Genomic DNA, 20,353 nt, shown 5'->3' on the forward strand with positions numbered 1-20,353 from the left:
CACACAAGGAAGGGAGACAGTTAGGAGAAAAGGTTGGCAGCCAGTTGAGAGGCGCTGGTAACACACTGGCTGTAACAATGTAGGAGAGAAACATGCAGATTCTGGGCTCAGACACAGGGCAAAATTTAGGAGCCCCTTGGCCTTATCGGAAGCAGCAGAGGCAGTGGATCGATTGCCACCATGAGTGAGACAATGAAGCTTTTTGAGCTCCTCAGTTGTTGTTGTAGGTGAGGATGGAGGATACATGGGGGAGGGGGAAGAAATGTTCAATGAGAACAAACTTGTATTAGAGATATCATTAAAAAATAAACATACTGCAGGTCACACAGAAAGCTGATTTGGCTCTTATGCTAAATATAAAGACTGAGAACTGGAGTTATAAACCAGTGGAAACAGATTCCATTGAAATGGTTCAGTACTGACTGTGATTGAAAGCAAAATCCAAACATCCAATAGCTACCTACAAACTCACTTCTGTGTCAGCAAATGAGATAAATGAGTGAATCCCTTCCCACCCTCAGAGCAGACGAATGGCCTCTCTCCAGCGTGAACTCGCTGGCGTATATTGAGGCTAGTTGATCACCTGAACATATGTCTGCAAAAAACACACAAATAGTCTCTCAGCAGTGTGAACATATTGATGATTCATCAGTTGCCCAGAACATTTAAAGCACTTCCCACAGTTTGGACATTTAAAAGGTCTCTCGTCAGTGTGAGCAGCTTGTATGCCAGGACTGTGGTTCACCAAGTGAATCCCTCCCCACAATCAAGGCTTGCATTGTGCCAGTCCTGGTAATTAACTAAAACCGTGTCCACACACACAATACGTGTATGCTTTCTCCTTACATGTTCAAAATCTGATAATGTTCTGTTTACAATAAACTGAGGTGTCCATAAGACCCTGGGATTATGCCTGGTGTCAGTTTCCCTTTGAGTACACTGTGAAATCAATTTAAAACAGAACAATGCAATGAAGAGAGAGTCCACACAAACACCAGGCTGCCTATGCAATCAGCTCGTAATGAATCTGGTAGTTTGATTAGATTAGACTCCCTACAGTGTGGAAACAGGCCCTTTGGCCCAACAAGCCCACACTGCCCCTTGAAGCATCGGACCCAGACCCATCCCCCTATCACCCACACACCCCTGAACACTCCGGGCAAATTAGCATGGCTAATCCACCAATCCACCTAGCCTGCACATCTTTGGACTGTGGGAGGAAACCGGAACACCTGGAGTAAACCCACACAGCCATGGGGAGAATGTGCAAACTCCGCTCAGACAGTTGCCCGAAGCTGGAATCGAACCCGGGTCCCTGGCACTGTGAGGCTGCAGTGCTAACTACTGAGCCACCGTGCCACCCCGTAGGATTAATGACACACTATTTAAAAAAAAGTGACCACAAAAGCCAGTGATTCACTAATGTCGATCAGGGAACAGAAGCTGCCACCTGGTCTGGACTTATACAAGACTCTGGCGTCTTTGTGAGTGGACAGACAAAGAATGTTGAGAAAGAGGTGAAATACAGGTATTGACTAAATCCACATCTCAATCAGGACTTTGACATCATGTCACAAACCCTTAATCTTCACTGTTGTGAATGTCCAGTGTGGAAGATCTATGGAACACCATCACGGTGAGGACCCCCTCCAAGTCACACATCATCCTGACTTGTTTGAATCCAGTGCAGGATGAACAGCAATTTCCTCCAATTAAACACTGAGACAGCTTCTACACTGACTGCAACCTTCTGTCTAGTAACTGTGTGAAGCTGAACCAGACTGTTCACAACTCTGATGAAATACTTCACACTAAGATGAGCTTTCTCCTGCATCATCACCAAACTAACTGTTTCTATCTCAGTAACATCACCTGACTCCATCCACATCTCAGCTCATCTGCTGCTGAAACCCTATCCATTCTTTGTTACTTCTAGATTTAACTACTCTAACACAGACCGGTCCCCCACATTCAACCTTCCTGTAATGTTGGAGTGATTCAAATCTCTGCTGTCTCATTTCTAGTGTTATTGGCCCAAAGTGCATCACAGGTGCTAAAAAGATACATCAACAGATCTGTTAAAAGACTATCCAATTTAGCATCGTGATAGTACCATACAGCATGATAAGTTTTTCTCAAAGTGAGAATGGGACCTACTTTCCACAGGACTGTACAGTAGTTACTCTCACCGAATGCTGTTCTGGATAAACGCTGAGGATGAGCTAACATAGGTTTTCCCCTCCCTCTCTCGCACTGTTCTTCCTCATCCCTGTTGTACCATTTTGTTTCTATGTCTCCTGTACACTCAAACATGTCTGTGTAGCTCCTTGAAAAGATAACTTTAATAAAACTTCAAGTATATTTTTTTTTTCTTCATGCAGCAAGTCATATGTGTATTGTCTCCTCTTTTCTTGCACTCGCAAAATCCTGCTGAGAAGAAAATGCCAGTTGCTGAAGGAACATTCGCAACAGTGGGATTCAAACCCACATCAATGAAAAGACTGGAGTCTTAATTCAGCACCTTAAGACTGTTCAGCCACAGTAACTGACAAGTCGTGGTCATCCTTATTGTCTTCAATGATGATGTCGCTGCACCAAATTTTAGTCATGGAGCAGGAGAGGCCTCGAGACTGCATTACCATTTCTTAAATCTCTAACAACCTCAACCTCAACACCATTTTTGCCTCAAATCCCTGCAGAGTCTCCAATTTCTCTCAGGTTACCTCTCATGCTTTTCTCTTCTCAAGAAAAGAACTTCTTGCTGTTTAACAGAAAGTGTGAAAGAAACATAGGAGGTCTGGCAATGAGACAAGTGAAATCATGTTAGTTTCAAGATATTTGCACTATTTCTTTCTCTCCGCAGGAATGGCTTCACTAACATCCTACATAATTGTTAAAAATTGTAACAACTATGTAGCAATTAAAGCTAAAATTCGATCTTCTCTCTTAATCATTTGCAGCACCCGCAGAGGACTTTAGACCCATTTCTGTCCTTTTCCATACCCATCCTGAATCGAAAAGAGCGAAAATAACAGACCTGCTGAATTTATCCAGCACATTTTCTGGACATTTTGGGTTTCTAAATTAATTCCCTCAATGTGTCAAATGTCTTAAATGCTTGCTCACAAGGTCTTCGTATCTGCTATTTAAATAGTGCACTGTGAACACTTCAATCATCCATTTTATATGAAACAAGCACACAGTAACTGAACCGTCTTCACGCAAAAATACAAAAATGTATTTCCTTTCTCATCTTTTAAGCCCGTTTGGTTTTTTGTACCATTTAATATGAAGTCTTACAACTGCACCAGAAACCTCTGGTTAAAAAGATTCTGAAAATGTAGTCCGTAACATGAGAATTGGCAAAAGTTGTTGACACACAGAAGAAAGAAAATGTTGTGTGAGATTCAGCAAATAAAGGAACATTTCTTAGACTGTAGCTGAAAAAAATTGGTTTATTGAAACAGACTTTTTCACCATTCGACCGAGTGACTGGAGTTATACAGGGCACTTAAAGATGAGGGCAACAACATCACAAAATTAATTTTGAATGTTAAATCCTGGAGCAAGTACTGAAAATGGATTGCAATGTGAATGAGAAGAATACATTGGAACCTTGGGATTTTCTAAAGCAGTTACCTTTTACTTCCTTGGACTGCAGCGGCGTCAGTGAAAAACCCATTTGTCACCTTATAAAGCAGGATTTGAACATTGACTGTGGAAGGCCAAGTTAACTCAGTTGTTGGAACATACGCTGTTTAAGTGCAGAGTTGTGAGTATGAGCCCAACACTGGGCACCACCTGTTTATTTAGTATTTTCCCTTTGCAAATTCCCTTCCTCCAGCTATTCTTGATGACCCTTACATCCCATGAATCAGCTTAGCGAATCTCTTTTGCACCGCATTCAACGCCAGCATATCCTTTCTTAAATACGAGTAGCTAAACCAATATGCTTCACCAACATCCAATACAGTTGTTACAAGATGTCCCGATCCTCAAAACACTAACACCTCGCAGTTAAGGCCAAAATTCCATTTACTTTCTTCATAACTTCAGCATCAGTTTAGGACTTTAGACCCATCCTTGTCCTTTTCCATACAAATCCTGAATCGAATAGTTATAATAACTACCTGCAAAATGCTATCCCACTGAAACTTCAACCACTTGCTCAACTTTGTAACCTAAAGTCAAGTCCAGGGCCTTCCCCTTCCTTGTTGGGACTTCTACTTAGTGGCTGAAAAAATGCTCTCCTGGATGTATTTTAAAAATTCTGATAAATCCTTCACATTATGACGACTCCATTAATGTTGAGGAAGTTGAAAGTCTCTGCTACCATAATCCTGCTACTTCTACACTTTCTCAAAATCTGTCTCCTTATTTATTTAAAGGGGTTTTCAAAAATGTCACCTGTCCTTATTGCTATATAGATTCCCGAAGCAAAATAACAATATTTCCTCCTCCTTTACCACCTCCACTGCCTTGCATGAAGGCCCTGTATCCTGGAATACTGAGCTGCTAACCATGTCCAAGTGACAGCAATGGCTTTATGACCCCACTAATTTGTATCCTCAAATCATCTGCCTTATTCATCTGACTCCAAGCATTAAATACCATTCACCCGTGGCAAACTCGCTTATATCTTAATTGCCCAATGACAATGCCTTCCAGACTCTCTTGTTTCTTCTCTTTTTGGCCATTATTATTTTTGAACATTCTCTGGATTTCAGCCCACTGCTAAACTTTTTACATGACCCCCAACAGTACTGGAAACCCATCCCCAGCTCCCACAAGGATGCAGTTCCCATTCCAGTTTAGGTGTAACCGCTGTGTGTAATTCTACTCTTCCTGCTGAAGGACGGATGTTGTAAAACTTCAAAAGGTTCAGAAAAGAATTGTAATGGTTATTATTGTAATAGTGTACCATTAGTACACTAAGTTTCAAGCATTTTGGGATGACTCGGTTCCCAGTTGCTCATATGAAATGTACTGACTGTCATTGAGTGAAAAATAAAAACCACAGGTTCCTCGCACTTGTTGGAGGTGAGGATAGAGGAGATAGGCTCTCCATCTCCCCTTTCAAAATAAATTAGTCTGCTTTTGAGATAAAGATCCAATGCACAGTAGTTTTAATAAAATTTATATCATTTTTTCTCCCAACAAGGTAACCAGACATGTGGTGTTTTCAAACATCATGAGAAACAAGCCCAGATAACATGACTTGAATACAGATAATACGAGCAACAAAAATTCCTACAGATTCTTGGGAACTCATTGGTGTTTAACCACAGTGGCTCAGCGGTTAGCACTGCTGCCTCACAGTGCCAGGGACCTGGATTTGATTCCACCCTTGGGCAACCGAGTGTGTGGTTGTTGGCATATTCTCCCTGTGGCTGCGTGGGTTTCCTCTAGGTGCTCTGGTTTCCTCCCACGTGCTGGTTAGTGGATTCGCCAAGCTAAATTGCCCAGAGTGTTCAGTGATGCGTACATTAGGTGGGCTACGGGGAGATGTGTCTGGGTGGGATGCTCTGAGGTTTTGTGTGGAATTCTTGGGCCGAAGGGCCTGTTTCCATACTGTAGGAATACTCCGAATTCTATGAAAACCCGTCCTAATGAACTAGGGAATCCCTTTTCACACACTGCGGGTGGATTGTCTTTACCCAGTGTGAATGTGTTGATCTACAGCAATAAAACGTTATCATTTTCAAAACCTACTCTACAGTTACGTATTTGTTATTGAGATTAATGCGAAAGGACTAATAAATTAAACGCCATTTATTTCAATGCCAGAGGCCTAACAGCTAAGGCAGAGGAACTCAGGGCAAGATTGGAAACATGAAACTGGGTTATCATTGCAATTACAGAGGCAAGGCTCAGAGGTGGACAGGGCTGCCAGCTTAATGTTCTAAGATATAGTTCCTATAGAAAGGATAGAAAGTCGAAGGGGGAGGGGGAAGCAAAGCAAGAGAGGAGGGAAAAGTGGCATTTTTGAGCAAGGATAACATTACGGCGTTACTTAGGCAGGATATATCTGAGAATACATCCAGGGAAGTTATTTGGGTGGAACTGAGAAATAAGAAAGGGATGATCACCTTATTGGGATTATACTATAGCCACCCCCATTAGTCAGCAGGAATCTGACAAATAATTTTGAAAGAAGTTATCTGGAAGAATAACAGGGTGGTGATGGAAGGGATTTTAACTTTCCAAACAGACTGGGAATTCCATGGTCTAAAAGGCTTGGATGGAGCGGAGTTTGCTGAGAGTGTAGAGGAAAATGTTCTGATTCAGTATGTGATGTACCGACTACAGAAGGTGCAAAACTTGACCTGCTGTTGGCAAATAAAGCAGGACAGGTGACTAGGGTATCAGCAGGGGAGGACTTTGGGGCCAGTGACCATAATTCTATTAGTTTTAAAATAGTGATGGAAAAGAGTAGACCGGATCTGAAAGTTAAAGCTCTATATTGGAGGAAGGCCAATTTTAATGGTATTACACAAGAGCTTTCAAAAGTTGATTGGGGCAGATGTTCGCAGGTAAAACAGAAAGTTAGAAAGTGGGAAGCCTTCAAAAAAAAGAGATAACGAGAGTTCAGGGACAGTATACTCCTGTTCGGGTGAAGGACAATGCTGGTAGGTATAGGGAATTCTGGATGACTAGAGAAATCAAGGTTTTGGTCAAGAAAAACGAGGAAGGACATGTCAGGTATAGACAGCAGAGATCGAGTGAATGCTTACAAGAGTATAATGACAATAGTATACTTAAGAGGGAAATTAGTAGGGCAAAAAGGGAACATGAGGTAACTTAGGCAAATAGTATTAAGGAAAATCCAGTGGGATTCTACAAATAGATTAAGAACAAAAAGGATAACGATGGAGAGATAGGGCCCCTTAAAAAGCAGCAATGCCTCCTATGTGTGGAATTGCAAGAAATGGGGAATATAATAAAACAAGTATTATGCATCAGTATTTACTACAGAAAAGGATATGGAAGATATGGACTGTGGGGAAATAAATAGCAACATCTTGAAAATTATCGATATTACAGAGGTAGTGATGCTTAAAACGTATAAAAGTGGATAAATTCCTGGGACCTGATCAGGTGTATCCGAGAACTCGGAGGGAAGCTAGGCAAGTGATTGCTGGGCCCCTTGCTGAGATATTTGTATCATCGATAGTCACAGGTGAGGGACCAGAAGTTGGCTAATGTGGTGCCACTATTTAAGAAAGGTGGTAAGGAAAAGCCAGGGAACTATAGGCCAGTGAGCCTGATATTAGTGGTGGGAAAGTCGTTCTAGGAATCCTGAGGGAAAGTACTTGAAATATTTGGAAAGGGAAGGACTGATTAGGGATAATCAACATGGCTGTGTGTGTGGGAAATCATGTCTCACTGACTTGATTTTTTTTGATGGAGGAACAAAGAGGATTGAGTAGCGCAAAGAGGTGGATGTGTTCTATATGGATGTCACTAAGGCGTTTGACAAGGTTCCTCATAGTAGACTGATTAGCAAGGTCAGATCAGATGGAATACAGAGAGAACCAGTCATTTGGAAACAGATCTGACTTGAAGGTAGAAGACGGAGTGCTGGTGGAGGGTTGCTTTGTCGACTGGAGGCCTGTGACCAGTGGTGTGTCATTTATAAAGATGATTTGGATGTGAATGTAGGAGTTATAGTTACTAAGTACCAATCCTTGCAGCATACTGCAGGTCAAAGGCCTTTCCAAATGGCCAGCTCTCCCTGGATTCCATGTGATCTAACCTTGTTAATCAGTCGACCATGAGGAATATCGAAAACATCCACCGCTCTGCCATCAATCTTGTTTCTAACTTCTTCAAAAAAACTCAATCAAGTTAGTAAGGCATAATTTCCTATGGACAAAGCCATGTCAACTATTCCCCATTCAGTCCACGCTTTCCAAATATATGTAAATCCTATCCCTCAGAATTCCCTCCAACAACTTACCCACAACTGACATCAGGCTCACTAAAAATTTATTGTTCCCTGGTTTTATGTTACCACCTTTCTTAAACAATGGCACCAGATTAGCCAACCTCCAGTGTAACAGCTCACCTATGACTGTCAATGGTGCAAATATCTGAGCAAGGGGCCCAATCGCAAGCCTAGCTTCCCGCAAAGTTCGAGAATACACCTGAAGAGGTCCTGGGGATTTATCCACCTTTATGCTCTGTATGGCATCCAGCACCACCTCCTCTACAACATGGAACTTTTCAAGATACACATTCATTTCTCTAAGTTCTTTAGCTTTTGTATCCTTTATCACAGTAAATACTGATGTAAAATACTTTTTTGTATCTCACCCATCTCGTGCATTCCCACACATAGGCGGTCTTACTGTGCTTTTAAGAAGCATAGTAGTGTCAAAATTGGCCTCATTTAAAACTTTGACTCTTCGACCAAAGTCTATCCTTTTCCATAATTATTTTAAAACTAATAGAGATATAATCATAGGCCCCAAAATATTGTTCCCCCTGCTGACCCCTCAGTCACCTGCCCTACCTTATTTCCCAAGAGAAGATCAAGTTTTGAGCAGGGACTAATGACACCAGTACAAACAGCCCAAAGATCAAAGTTCATTCCTTGATTTAAGGGCAAAATCCTTCAAATGTGGTTGTGGTGAACTTGCTGGTGTGTTAACAGTTGGGATGATTGAGTGAATCCCTTTCCACACACAGAACAAGTGAATGGTCTGTCCCCAGAGTGAACTCGCTGGTGTCTCAGCAGGTTGGTTGAGTGAGCAAATCCCTTCCCATACTCGGAACATGTGAACAGTCTGTCCCCACTGTGAACTCGTTGGTGTTTCAGCAGGTTGCTTGACTGAGTGAATCCCAGCCCACAATCAGAGCAAATGAACAGTTTCTCCCCAGTGTGACTGCGTTGGTGCATTTCCAGCTGGGATGGGTAAATAAATCCCTTCCCACAATCCCCACATTACCACAGTCTCTCCCCAGTGTGACCGTGCTGGTGTTTGGGCATTTCAGATGAATCTTCACAGAATCTTCGACACACAGACAATACGCATTTCTCCCTGGTGTGAACAGTGCTTCTTCCTTTAATGTTCAAAATCCTGAGATAATTAGGTTACGACAAACAGATTGAGTGTCAGATCTGGATGTGGTTTTGTTTGATTTCTCTGAATGCAATCACAATTTCAAACTGAAGAAAAAAAAAAGTAGAGAGAGAGAGAGAGAAACCAGAAGAACACACACAAAGATTGTCAAACTCAGAAATTAATCTGATCAATTGTGGATGCAACACTGAGGGGCACTGCTGGATTATCAGTAAAACTGAACTGGTTCATTAAATGTCCTTCAGGGAAGGGAAACAGTCAGCGTTTGTCCAAAACTACAAAAAGAGATAGAGTTTGGACAGACATGAAGGGCAGGCATTTTATTCATCTGAAAATGAATCCAATTCCTGTTTTCTCTCCATACCCTCTGATCCTTCTGAAGGACTAAGATGCAGAAAAATACCTGAAATCTGAAATAAAAACAGAAAATGATAGAGATACTCAGCAGATCTGGCAGCATCTGAAATGGTGATAGATGCAGGAACCATTGCAATCTTGAAGAAGTGTTGAGATGATCATCCACTGCACCAAAATACAGGTTACACACCGAGTGCCAGAAAACGGGCCTAGCTTCAATAGGTGCTTGATGGCCAGCACCGCTACAATGGGGACATTGTTGAACACAATGTTACCCGAGTGTCTGACCCCATTTAGTTCCGTGTTTCTCTCCTATTCTCTTTTAGGAAACAGGCAGCAGCAAGTAGTGAAGAATGCAAATGATATTTCGGCCTTCATTGTGAGAGGATTCGAGTACAGGAAGAGGGATATCTTTCTATAAGGGCCTTGGTGAGACCACACCTGGAGTCGTGTGCACCTTTGTTCTCCTTTCCAGAGGAAGGATGGCCTGGCTACTGAATGATCGTAAAGAAGGTTCACCAGACCAATTCCTGGGATCACAGGACTGATGTATGAAAAGAGATTTGATCTTGATTAATCCTTCTTTCTTTTAATCTTTCAGCCACCGACAACATCATGAACTAATTTCAAATCCCATTTGCTGATTTGAGTCTTTTACTGCTAAAGCTATACTTTGGTTCCCATTCCCCTGTCATACGAGTTTAAATCCTCACCAGTGGAACTAGCAAAAGCATCAACAAGAATATCTGTCCCAGCTCTGCCCTGGACAATTGTTCAAGCTTGTGCATGTCCCACCTTCCCCAGAAACAAACAAACAGTCTCAATGCCTCAGGAATCCAAACCTTTTAAGTTATAGCTCCAGCCATGCACTCATCTCATCTGTCCTCTTATGCTTTTACTAGCACATGCATTGTAGCAGCTCACACTGTTACGGGATTAGATCACAAAAGGTCCTGTGGGGGGTATAAAAGAGTCCTGTTGAGAAGGAACATTAGGGAATTTACTTGGGTTTCTGTAAACAGACAGTTCAAAACACATAAGCATTTTAACAAGAGGCAGTTTTTAAAGGCCTGGTTCAGCCACAATCACAAGTTTGTTACTTAATAAAAAGTAGAAGCAAAAGTCTGATCCTACAGCATTCTGAACTGTTTAGGTAATTGTAACCAGAAATGCAAACAACCAATTAACGTGAAAGGGTTAGCTGAATTCCTAGAGCAAATGTTTGTCAGCAATAAAAGCAGCTCACTGTATCATTATGGAAGGAAAAGCAATAAATGGTGTAAACACAACCTCGAAAAGACCAACAACATAGGAAGGGGCAAAGGAAGATTATAAAGAGAGAAGTCAGGGCTGCAGAGAGATAAAACAATTGAAATGTAGATACGGATAATTTGAATAAATTCTTACATCCAAAGATCAAGGGAAGAGTGACAAAGATAGATTACAAAATCCGAAATGAAGATATGGTTAGTGCCTTAGTTATTTGTGAAATCTGAACAAATTTTGTTTCATGGCTTGGTAAAGCTCTAAAGTGACTGAATTTCACACTCAGTGGAACTGGAATAGATGCTTTTTATTAAAACAAGAAAGTAATAATGGAAAGCGCTTAGAGTAGAAAATGAAACTTCAGTTTAAAAATCATTTACAGAATGCAAATCGTTGGGATTGTAAACTGCAGCAGCAAGTCAGAAACACTGTTTGATCTTTTAAGCTGAAGTAAGAGAGGGATTTTTCCACAATTTGTCAACTGTATTACAAATTGTAGTCACTTTATATCAGAGTTGAGTTTAAAAGACTTAATCACAATTCCTAACAATCCACACTACAGTTAGTAGAGAATTTGGAAAAGTTCTTAGTGATAAGATACCATTTTGGTTTTTGGCAAAAAAATGTGGTGCAGCTGGCAAATGTCTGAGGAGGAATATAACTGTCAAAAGCATTGTAAGGTCCCAAAGACAGACGAAGTAGTTTTCGAGCTAACCTCAGGAGATTATAGAAGGGTTTAGGACTGAACATAGTGTTGTCCACGATTGTTTGAACATACGACATAGAACATTACAGCACAGTACAGGCCCTTCGGCCCTTGATGTTGTGCCGACCTGTCATACCGATCTCAAGCCCGTCTAACCTACACTATTCCATGTACGTCCATATGCTTGTCCAATGACACCCTAAATGTACCTAAAGTTGGCAAATCTACTACCGTTGCAGGCAAAGCGTTCCATTCCCTTACTACTCTCTGAGTAAAGAAACTACCTCTGGCATCTGTCCTATATCTTTCACCCCTCAATTTAAAGCTATGCCCCCTCGTACTCGCCGTCACCATCCTAGGAAAATGGTTTGCTTACTGGATTGGGTATATTGATTTGGGGTGTGTGGCTAACAATGACAACAATATTGCATGTAAATAACACCTAGCGAATGGAATAAAAATATCACAATCAGCCAGGGAAAGTTTGAGTGTCACTGTCCACTCTTCCAATCTGAGCTGTATTTAAGAGGGGAATTAGGCCTCATGTGAAAGCCAGGTTTGGAGTGGACTCTGGCCTCTCCCACACATGCGGTAACAGAGCTCTGAATAAAGGTCACTTGTACAACTGAACACAACACAAACTTCTCCCGACAACAATGTGGCACTGGGTGTAAGCTTGACAATACTACATTTGAGATCTCGTATTTTAGTGTATCTCTTAACTTCCTATCTTCAGCTTTCAGGTCCTCCTCCCTTGGTTTTCCTATGTCACTGGTACAATCGGATGTTCACCCTCCCACTCCAGAATGTCCTGAAGCTGCTCCGTGTCATCGCTAATCCTGGCACCAGGGAGGCAACATACCATCCTGGATTCATGTCTCTCTCTATCCCTTACTATTGAATCCCCTGTCTCTACAGTCATATTTATCGTTTCCCTCCCCTTCTATGCAGCGGAGTTACTCCGAGTGCCATGAACCCGACTGATGCTGCTTCCCGAGTGGCCACCCCAACATCCCCCACCTCTCTCCCCCACCCCCGACCCCCCAACTGAACAGTACCCAAAACAGTATATCTATTTGAGGGAGATGACTCCAGCACTTCCTTTCTGAGCCTTTTACTTGTCTGATAGTCACCCATTCCCTTGCTGTCTGTGTAATCTTCACCTGCTGCGTGACCAGTCTGTTGAGAATGCGACCACAACCTTCTCAGTTACCATGGATGCTCCATACTGACTGCACCCACAGCTCAAGCTCTGAAAAGCAGTTAACCAGTAGCTGCAGATGGACACACTTCCTGCACAAATAGCCAATAGGGACACTGGTAATGTCCCAGAGTTTAATGCGGAAAACTGTGAGGTGATTCACATTGGAAGGAGTAACAGGAATACAGAGTACTGGGCTAATGGTAAGATTCTTGATAGTGTGGATGAGCAAAGAGATCTCGGTGTCCATGTACATAGATCCCTGAAAGTTTCCACAAGTTGATAGGGTTGTTAAGAAGGTGTACAATGTGTTCGTTTTTACTGATAGAGGGATTGCGTTTCAGAACCATGAGGTCATATTGCAGCGGTACGAAACTCTGGTGCGGCCGCACTCGGAGTTCTGGTCACCGCATTGCACGAAGGATGTGCAAGCATTGGAAAGGGTGCACAGGAGATTTACCAGAATGTTGCCTGGTATCGAGGGAAGGTCTTATGAGGAAAGGTTGAGGGACTTTAGGCTGTTTTCGTCAGAGAGAAGAAGGTTCAGAGGTGACCTAATAGAGACATACAAGATGATATGAGGATTAGATAGGGTGGACACTGAGGTCCTTTTTCCTCAGATGGAGCTGGCTAGCACGAGGGGATATAGCTTTAGATTGACGGGTCATAGATATCGGACAGATGTCAGAGGTAGGTTCTTTACTCAGGGTAATAAGGGCGTGCAATGCCCTGCCTGCAACAGTAGTAGACTCGCCAAGTTTAAGGGCATTTAAGTGGTCTTTGGATAAACATATGGATGATAATGGAATAGTGTGGGTTAAATGGGCTTCAGTGTGGTTTCACAGGTCGACACAACATCAAGAGCCTATGTTCTATTGTGCAAGAGGAGCACATCACAGGTGTGATGTCTTCTGTTTTGACTTCTCTCCAGATTAAGCCAGTTTCTGCCTTAAAAAGAATTTAATTAAGCTAGGTCCTCCCCCTTCATTTCAAACATTACTATTATAAACCTAAAGCCCCTAACTTTATTTAAGCTAATATATACTTTAAAAACTGTAAGAAAATTCTTTACAGTATCAAATATCAATTGGCTGTTTCCATTAGGACTGAGAGACTTTCTGAACTGCCCAAACTGAGACTGAGCATCACACTCAATCTTTCAGTTTCACTTTCTGTTTCACCCAACTCCAAAGCACTCTCATTTAGCCAAGCAGCACTCACAGTGCAGCCTTTTCATTTTCATTGTATGCTCACACCCACTCTGATCTCAGCCTCCCATACTGTTTCAATGCAGCTCAATGGAAGCTCAGGGAACAGCATCTTCACGTTAAATGCAGTAATTTATAAACCTCAGGAATCAACACAGACTTCAGCAGTTTCAGGATCAATGGAGTTGTCAGGAAATGGAAGATTCCACCTGGAGGGGTGCTGGAATTTGTGCCCATCAGGAATTTTAAAAGGAAGTTTGCAGGTATTCAAGAATGAAAAATGTATAGACTAAAATCATGAAGTGGGCGATTGGGACTAAATATGACAGTTCTTTCAAAGAGACGAGGTGTTGTTTGGACAAATCTACCCCTCTCAGGCCAATATCTCCTTTCTCAGCTGCAGGGTATAGAACTGAACACTTATCCCAGAGGTGATCAAACCAAAAATTTGAATATCCTGCTTTCAAGTTACAAACTTACCAGGAGTATTCTCCCATGCATAGAATGGTTAAACCTCTTTCCTTTCACTGTTAAGTGTCAATGATACTCAGATCCTGATCACTCCGCTTAATGGAGAACTTGCATTGGGATCCTGGTTTGCAAATTATTCTCAATAAATATCCTGTAAAGCAAATCCACAAGAGACAAATAACGGTCAGGCCTGGACAGAAATCCAGAAAACACAAGATTGTCTGGAAAAGGCAAACATTTCTCTTGGTTTCTCTGTTAGTTATGTATAAATCCTCCTCTTAAAAGCACCCTGCTCCCCCACACAGAAAGATGCAGAGGTAAAATACACCCATTATTACAGACTGAGGAAGTCAGACATTAATAAATTTGACGAGGGAGCACAAGGGGACTCAGAGCACTTTCAGTGATTTGATCCCAATCATATGAATACTGGGCAAACGGATATGCTTTAATAGATCATAATATTTAAAGCAGGACTTCCTACAGTGAGAGTGCAACAGGTAACATGAAGTTCTAAGCAAGGATTAGCGGATCCGAAACGTTATTTTTTTTCCTTTCACAGATGCTACCAAACCTACTGAGCTTTTCCAGCAACTTTGTTTTTGAACATGCAGTTCTGAACACGTTTTCGGCATTTCTCCTCCATTAAATATCTAACGGATAACTTGCAGCAATTTATACTGCCTGAAGCCAGTACTCCGCCAGCGTCAAAGGTCCTTCCCAGGAAATACACGCCGTGTCTCACAGTCTGGGAAAGAAGTCCAGAAAAACAAAAACAAAAACAAACATTTCTCTTGTCTTAATCTCCCCTCCCAAGCAAGAAAGGCTGCGCTTGCGTTCCACTGCAGGTTGCCACCTATAAATATGGCGATCCGGCATGAGTCCCGAAGATCATTGCCCCTAATAAAGATGGTGGCAATTACCTCTGCCTATCGCAGCCTCAGGTCCGTAGCAGTTTTTCCGTTTGCTGCAAAACACGGGACCGGCATGTTAAAATTTGTTTTCTGACATGCATCAACGGCTAATAAAGCCTCTCAGTCAATACCGAAAGTATTTCCCTCCCGTTTTTTTGCAGCTTTCCTTTTTATCCCGTGTACTGTACCTTCGGCAAGCAGCTAACCCTCATTCGCAGAGATATTGCGCCCGCGGACAGAGGCGATCACATGATTTTCACACAGACAAACATCTCACTCGCTCTGATTGGCTGGAGGGTAGGCCGCTTCCATTGGCCCCGCCCCGTGCTCCGATTGAACCAAAGCTGACATCGCTCACAGGGAGATAGCAATAGCTGCAGGTGTTGGAGTCACAGATGACACAGTGTGGAGCTGGAGGAACACAGCGAGCCAGGCACCATCAGAGGAGCAGGAAAGTTGATGGTTCAGGACCCTTCTTCAGAAATGGGGGAGGGGACGGGAACTGAAACATAAACAGAGTGGGGGCTGGGGAAGGTAGGTGGGAAGGTGATAGGTGAGTGCAGGTCGTCAGTGGTGAAGATTTTTCCTGCTGTTCATTAGCTCTGTGAGTGATGGTGAGGGTTCATCCCGAGATGGGGAAAAAAAGGGCCATTCCTGATTCTCCTAATGTACGGCAAAACAGCTTGTATTTTATGGAAACTTTTACTCTGTCATTTTCCTCGATGTTTTGGCTGTTTCAGAGACTTGGATAGAGCAGGGTCAGGAATGGATGTTGCAAGTTCCAGGGTTTAGATCTTTCATTAAGGTCAGGGAAGATGGTAAAAGAGGGTGAGGTGTGGCTTTGTTAGCCAAGGACAGTACAACGGTGGCTGAAAGAACTTTTGATGAGGTGGTATGGGCTGAGAGCAGAAACAGGAGAGGAGAGGTCGCACTGCTGGGAGTTTTTTATAGGCCCCTGCAAAGTTCCAGGGATGTGGAAGAGTGGATTGGCAAAATGATTCTGGGCAGGAGTGAAAAGAACAGGGTGGTCATTATGGCAGCTATTAACTTCCCTAACATTGAATGGAAATGCTATAACTCTAGTATGTCGGATGCATCAGTTTTTGTCCAATGTGTGCAGGAGGGTTTCCTGACTCGGTATGTCGAAGGGCCGACGAGAGGGGAGGCCACACTGGATCTGGTACTTGGTAATGAACCAGGCCAGGTGTTTGATTTAGTGGTAGGTGAGCACTTTGGACAGAGTGACCATAATTTGGTTATGTTTACTGTAGCAATGGAAAGGGTTAGGAATATGCCACAGGGCAAGAGTTATAGATGGGGGAAGGGCAATTATAATGTGATTAGGCAAGATTTAGGAGGCATAGAATGGGTTAGCAAAATGCAAGGGATGGGGACAATCAAAATGTGGAGCTGGTTTATGGAACAGATATTGCTGTCCTTAATAAGTATGTCCCTGTCAGGCAGGGAGGGAGCGATAAGGTAAGGGAACTGTGGTTTACAAAAGAAATTGTATCTCTTGTTAAGCAGAAGAGGGAGGCATATGTGACGATGAGACAAGATGATTCAGATGAGGCGATGGAGAGTTACAGATGAGCTAGTAAGGATTTAAAGAGAGAGTTAAGAAGAGCAAGGAAGGGACATGAGCAGACATTGGCAGGTAGAATAAAGGAGAACCCTAAAGCGTTCTATAGGTATGTGAAGAATAATACGATGTCTCGGGTAGGAATAGGGCCAGTCAAAGACAGAAGTGGGAAGTTGTGTGTGGACCCTGTGGAGATTGGAGAGGTGCTAAATGCTTATTTCTCATCTGTTTTCACTGAGGAACAGGAGAATATTGTAGAGGAGGTGACTGAGTTACGGGCTACTAGAATTGAAAGGATTAAGGTTAGTAAGGAGGAGGTGTGATCAATTCTAGAAGGTGTGAAGTTCGTAAATCCCCTGGGCCAGATGGGATTTTTCCGAGGATTGTCTGGGAAGCCAGATAGGAGGTGGCAGAGTCTTTGGCCTTGATCTTTGAGTCCTCATTATCTACAGGTTCAGTACCAGAGGTCTGGAGGATTGCAAATGTTGTGCCCTTGTTCAAGAAGGGCAGTGGGGCTGACCCAGGTAATTATAGACGTGTGAGCCTTACATCTGTTGTAGGAAACATTTTGGGAAGGATTATAAGAGATAGGATTTATTATCATCTAGCAAGCAACAATTTGATTGGAGATAGTCAGCATGGATTCGTCAAGGGCAGGTTGTGACTCCCAAAACTCATTGAGTTTTTTGAGAAGGTGACCAAGCATGTGGCTGAGGGAAGGGCAGTTGACGTGGTGTACATGGACTTCAGTAAAGCCTTTGATAAGGTTCCACATGGTAGGCTATTGAAGAGAATACAGAGACACGGGATTGAGGGAGAATTAGCAGTTTGGATTAGAAACTGGCGTTCCGTAAGAAGGCAACGAGTGGTGGTTGATGGAAAATATTCAGCCTGGAGTCCAGTTACTAGTGGTGTGCCTCAAGGATTTGTTTTGGGACCACTGCTGTTTGTCATTTTTATAGATGACTTGGACGCAGGCATAGGTGGATGGGTTAGTAAATTTGCAGATGACACTAAAGTCAGTGGAGTGGTGGACAGTGTGGAAGAATGTTGCAGGTTGCAGGGAGACTTGGATAAACTGCAGAATTGGGCTGGAAGGTGGCAAATGGAGTTTAATATGGATTAAATGTGAGGTGATTCACTTTGGCAAGAATAATAGGAAGGCAGAATACCGGGTCAATGGAAAGATTCTTGGTAGTGTGGCTGTGCAGAAGGATCTTGGTGCCCATGTACTAAGATCCCTGAAAGTTGCCACCCAGGTTGATAGTGCTGTTAAGAAGGCTTACGGTGTGTTAGGTTTTATTGGTAGAGGGACTGAGGTCCGGAGCCATGATGTCATGCTGCAACTGTAGAAAATGCTAGTGTGGCCTCGTTTTGAATATTGCGTGCAATTCTGGTCGCCCCATTACAGGAAGAATGTGGAAGCATTGGAAAAGGTGCAGAGGAGATTTACCAGGATGTTGCCTGGTCTGGAGCGTAGGCCCTATGAAGAAAGGCTGAGGGACTTGGGTCTGTTCTCTCATTGGAGAGAAGGAGGCTAAGAGGGGATTTAATAGAGACATACAAGATGTTCAGAGGATTAAATAGGGTGGACAGTGAGAGCCTTTTTCCAAGGATGATGACTTCAGCTTGTACAAGGGGACATAGCTACAAATTGAGGGGTGTTAGATTTAAGACAGATGTCAGAGGCAGGTTCTTTACTCAGAGAGTGGTAAGGGCATGGAACACCCTGCCTGCCAGTGTAGTTAACTCAGCCACATTAGGGACATTCAAACAGTCCTTGGATAAGCATATGGATAATGATGGGGTAGTATAGGGCAAGGGGCTTAGATTAGTTCACAAGTCGGCGCAACATCGAGGGCCGAAAGGTCTGTTCTGTGCTGCATTGTTCTACGTTCTATGTTCGAGGTGCTTCACAGATGAGCAAAACATCGATTAAAGATATCAATTTTACGATGTATCATAAAGAATAAGAGAGAGGTTCAGGGAGGAAATTCCATAGTTTGGGTTGTCAGCAGCTCTAACCCTGGAGTGTTGTAAGTGGGGTGGGTCAGAAAAATATCTGGAAAGGGGAATTGCAGGAGTGCAAAAAACACATATGGCCTTCATGACGGCAAAGGTTTCAGAGACTGTCATTAGAGAGTACGGATGTCGCATGGAGCTTAAGGCATTACTCTGCACTCAATCCATTACAAGTCATGACCACAAAGGTACAGAAGATTTCTGATGCCTTAATCAGGCTGATCAATATTTGTATCGATGGGCTTGCAAAATGTCAGTAATCGCCTCTACCTCAGAGTCATGGTATTGTTGGGATGCTGCTACAGAAGAGGAGACAGGGAGCAAGGAATGTCACATAAAACGCTCTCCTCTTCTCACTATTTTCACTGCAAAACCAAGGGAGCACCTAACATACCACCTCTATCTCCCATCACAACACTTTGCCCCACAATAACTCTGTCTGCCCCTGCACAAGGAGAAGTGGGATTCTTTTCCAGGACCATGTGGTGCCCTGAAACTCTGAGTGAAGACCAAAAGCATCTGAGCGATGAGAGCAAAGATTTGAGAAGACTGTCTGCACCTTTGCTGAAACTTACAGGAGCACCAGGTCAAAGCAATAGGCAGCATGTGGAGTACAAACTGGAATTGAGTAAGTGTGCGTCTGTACAAATTTGGACAGGCCGGGGGTTTGGGACACTTGACAAAATTTTCAGTTTACTTTTTGAATAGTCACCTGAAATGCCTTTTTAGAACCACTTCTAACCCTTATCCATGCTCAGATCTGGAGGGCCAGGTCACTCTTGCACTGGTTTCATCCTGCAATTTTATGAAGTCAGCAACAAGATGAGTTTCAACATTGACTTTGAAGATTATTGAAAGCTATCATCGATTGCCATTAGAATGTTTTGATTTTGATTTATGTTGTCTCGTGTACTGAAGTACAGTGAAGTGTTTTTGAGAGTGGTGCAGGCAGATCATAGCAAACAATGATTTACAGATCAAAGTGTGTGCTTAGACAGAGCAAGGCATGCAAGGTTATGCCTGCATAGGAGGTGTGCAAAGCAAGATCAACACTATTTGGAGTTACAGAGTCCATTCATCAGTCGAATAATGGCAGAGAAGAAGCTGTTCTTGAACCCCTTGATGGGTGTGTTCAATCTTCTGCCCAATGGAAGAAGTTGGATGAGAGCATTACCGAGATGGGACGGGTCATTGATGATGTTGGCAGCCTTTCTGCGGCAAAGAGAAGTGTAAATGAAGTCCATGGATAGGAGGCTGTTGCCGTTGTGGCCTCCTCTACATTGGGGAAACCAAGCGGAGGCTTAGGGACTGTTTTGCAGAACACTTACGCTTGGTTCGCACTTTACAACTGCACCTTCCAGTTGCAAACCATTTTAACTCCCCCTCCCATTCCTCAGACGACATGTCCATCCTGGGCCTCCCGCAGTGCCACAACGATGCCACCCGAAGGTTGCAGGAACAGCAACTCATATTCCGCTTGGGAACCCTGCAGCCCAAAACGTATCAATGTGGACTTCACCAGCTTCAAAATCTCCCCACC

General features: G+C 43.0%; 1 long non-coding RNA gene across 4 annotated transcripts; it reads right to left on the minus strand.

The window, feature by feature from the left end:
* Window positions 1–3,435: 3,435 nt before the first annotated feature.
* Window positions 3,436–15,501, minus strand: LOC132209200 (uncharacterized). 4 transcript variants are annotated; one of them, XR_009445309.1, is made up of 4 exons: window positions 15,398–15,501; window positions 15,219–15,262; window positions 14,305–14,446; window positions 3,436–10,418 (listed from the first exon to the last, which is right to left on the minus strand). It is a non-coding gene; the product is annotated as an uncharacterized LOC132209200 (long non-coding RNA). The 4 variants fall into 4 exon arrangements; XR_009445308.1 differs by having other exon boundaries at window positions 3,436–10,396; window positions 15,219–15,445; XR_009445307.1 differs by having other exon boundaries at window positions 15,219–15,445.
* Between the last annotated feature and the right edge of the window lie 4,852 nt (window positions 15,502–20,353).

This window comes from Stegostoma tigrinum, unplaced genomic scaffold, assembly GCF_030684315.1.
Source record: "Stegostoma tigrinum isolate sSteTig4 unplaced genomic scaffold, sSteTig4.hap1 scaffold_70, whole genome shotgun sequence".
Taxonomy (NCBI): Eukaryota; Metazoa; Chordata; class Chondrichthyes; order Orectolobiformes; family Stegostomatidae; genus Stegostoma; species Stegostoma tigrinum.